A 3,568-nucleotide genomic window follows, 5' to 3' on the forward strand; every position below is an offset into this window, starting at 1 on the left:
TTTATACAACTAGTTGAGAGAAGTCAATCTGGGGGGATGCCTAGTGAAGACCCTCATTGTCATATGGAGACTTTTTGTGACTATTGTGATGCGATTTCTCAAACCGGAGTTACTCAAGACCAAATTCGATGGGTCTTATTTCCTTTTTCTTTGATTGGTTCCGCGAAACAATGGTTGAAGAGCCTAGATAAGGCTACTCTTGGTATTGACTCTTGGAAGAAATTGGCACTTGCTTTCTACAAGAAATTCTATCCTCCGGAGAAGACTAACATGTTGAGAGCCCAAATCACCGGGTTCAAACAAAGGGACGAGGAATCTTTGTATGAAGCATGGGAGAGATTCAAGGATACTTGTCGATCTTGTCCACACCATGGACTTAACGAGTGGTTCCTTGTACAATAATTTTGGAATGGTCTATATGAAGACTCCCGAAACATTCTTAATATGGGATCAAATGGTATGTTTACCAAAGTTGATGACAATCAAACATGGAACAATATTGAAGAAATGGCGGTCCATAACTCACAATATAGTAGACCCCGGAAGGCTACTAGAGGAGGAAAGCATGAGGTGGACTCTATTACTCAATTGGGTGCTCAACTTAGTGCTCACATCGACACCATTAATTTGAAATTTGAGAAGGCTATGGCTAAACTTGAAGAGGCCTCCAAATCACCCAAGCAACAAGTTAATGCTATGGTAGCATCATCATCAATTCCAAGTGGAGTATGTGAGAGTTGTGGAACTTTGGGACATGACCAAAGTGAATGTAGGGGAACAAGTGAACAAGTGAATGCTTTCCAAGCATATAAGAGTGGTACCCCTTATTCCAACTATTACAATGAAAACACCAAATTCCACTCCAACCTCTCATACAAAAGCCAAAATGTTCAAAACCCTCAACCAACATACACCACGCTGATGCGACCATAATTGGCGCATATTTAGCCCCCGAATTACCATTGTTTCTATGCTTTTTAGTGCCTATTTGGGTCATTTCTTATCTTTAGTTCTTTGTTTTGCATATTCTTTGAGATTTTGATCCCTTGGTAGGAAAGGAGTAAGAATCTTGCATTTTCATGGCAAAACAAGGCTAAATTGATCATATTCAATGACCAAGCATCAAGGAGAGACAAGACTAGAAGGCCTTTGTACATAGCATAAGTAGAAGAGCATTGTTGAGAAAAGGATCCTTGAGTCCCCAAGGAAATCCCCAAGGAATCCATGAAGAAAAGGGAAGAAAAAGAAGAAGGAAAGGCTGTGAACTACAATCCGAACGGATTGTAGGGAATCCGTCCGTCCTCGCCCGATCCGAGCGTCCTCACCAGAATCGCTCGGATTACCGTCGCCATCCGAGCGTCTTGTTCCTTGATCCGCTCGGATCGTCCATCCCATCCGGCCGTCCCGACTCCCATCCGCTCGGATCACGGCAAAGACAAAGATAGTTTCGTTCTTCAAGCTACGAAATGGAGAAGCCCTTCTCTCGGACAATCCCGGAGGCTCCTTGCTCAACTTAAAAGTGTAATTACTAGTTTAGCCCTTAGTTAACCCTAATGCATCCTCCCTAATTTTTACTATAAATACCCCATTAGTCTAATTAGAGGAGCATGTTCTTCTTATCAATAATTAGAGTAGTTAATATCAATCAAATCTCTCTTCAATATTGTAATCAAATATTAATCAAGTTTTAATCCAAGTTTTAGTTCTTTAATCTCTCTCTAGTTCTTCATTTATTTTGGGTAATTAGAAGATTATTGGGTTTATTGGGAGATTGACAACCTTCCATCAATCATCAAGTTCTTCTATTATTCTTGCTTTATTATTGGAATCATTAGTAGGTATAATCTCTTAATCCCTTTTTAATTATTGCTAATTACTTTCATTTATTCATCATGTTTCATTATGTTAGTATGATTGACAACCTTTCTAGCATGATCAATATGATAATGAGTGAGTAGTCTCTTAGCTAGGGTTTAATGGGTGATTAGGGGAAACCAACATGGGGAATGATTTATGCTTAAATTAATATGATTTCATATCTTATTTGCTTGCTTGTTTTGATCTTAATACATGCACATGTTATATTTGATGAAATGCTAAGCCTATGAATCCTTGCATTTACTATCATCTTCTATCCTTTCAACTTGACTTGTAAGACATAACCCAACTCGAGTCTTGTTAGACCATGCATGTGTTAAGTAGGGAAGATTAAGTCGACTTGTAGGTGTTGTACAATCCAAGAGATTCGGCTCCGGGACCCAAACTTTCCTAGGATTGTAAGATATAACCCAACTCAATCCATCACAACAATAATTGCTTGCTTATAATTTGAGAACATGTTTGTATGATCATATCCCATGATTCCCCTATGAACCCATGACACCCTAGTGCTTTTAATCAATTGTTTACACCCTTATTTCATTTACTTTGCTAGTTTATTTTCATTGCTATTTTAGTTTAGTGACCTTCTACATCAACCCAATTTGTGACACCCCTAGACACCACTAGTTACAATAGAATCTTCATTTCAATACCCGTCCCTTGGGATCCGACCTTTACTTGCCTCTTTACTAATTGTAGAGTTGTTTGTGAAGTATAAATTGTGTTTTGTATCGACCATTGACCAACGACCACATATGTTTAATTGTGAACACCAAATGGCTTCGATCAAAAATGGCGCCGTTCTGACGGTGTTTAATTGATTTAAGATTTCTTTTATTGTTTTTAGTTGTGTCTTTTTCACCTTGGGAAGTAAAACTCCTCAAGGTTTGTTCTAATTGTTTTCTAGTTGTTTGATATTTTGCAAGAATGGATTTCATAGATTGTTTTGTAGAGGACCACTTGAGTATCCCTTACTTCAAGGATCCCATGCAAGCATTAGAGGCCTTAGAAGCAAGTAAGGCTAAGAGCATGTATTGGGAGTTGGAGGTGGATCTCTTTGAGGCCGCTCTAGCTAACAAAGAACTCACCCATGCACAATCCGAGTTGGTGCATAATATTCTAGTAGAAGCATGTCAACCCATAGAGGATGAGCAATCTATCCTAGAAGATATTCTACAAATTCAAGAGCAAGAGGAACCCATCATGGAATTTGAATATGATGAGGTTAATGAAAGTGAAGAAGAATATGTCATGAGAATGGAATGTTTAATGGAGATGGAGCAAATTCTCAATGAAACTCCAAAGGAGGAAAGTGAGGTACAAACTCCTACTTTGAAACCCCTTCCCCCAAATTTGAAATATGCTTACCTTGATGAATCAAAGACCAAACCCGTGATTGTTAATGATAGACTTGATGATGACCAATTGGGTAAATTGCTTAATGTGTTGAAACAACATGAAAAGGCTATAGGTTATAGTCTAGATGACCTTAAGGGGATAAGTCCCAACTTTTGCATGCATAGGATTCATCTAGAGGACGACCATAGACCTACCATTCAACCCCAAAGAAGATTGAACCCCACATGCAAGAAGTTGTCAAAGGAGAAGTCATGAAATTACTTGATGCGGGAATCATATATCCCATATCGGATTCTTTGTGGGTTAGCCCCGTCCAAGTGGTACCTAA

General features: G+C 38.8%; 1 non-coding gene across 1 annotated transcript; it reads right to left on the reverse strand.

Annotated features, from left to right (window-relative positions):
* Positions 1 to 270: 270 nt before the first annotated feature.
* Positions 271 to 377, reverse strand: LOC141593890 (small nucleolar RNA R71). The gene has a single exon (XR_012521946.1). It is a non-coding gene; the product is annotated as a small nucleolar RNA R71 (small nucleolar RNA).
* Between the last annotated feature and the right edge of the window lie 3,191 nt (positions 378 to 3,568).

Source organism: Silene latifolia, chromosome 7 (genome assembly GCF_048544455.1).
Source record: "Silene latifolia isolate original U9 population chromosome 7, ASM4854445v1, whole genome shotgun sequence".
NCBI lineage: Eukaryota > Viridiplantae > Streptophyta > Magnoliopsida > Caryophyllales > Caryophyllaceae > Silene > Silene latifolia.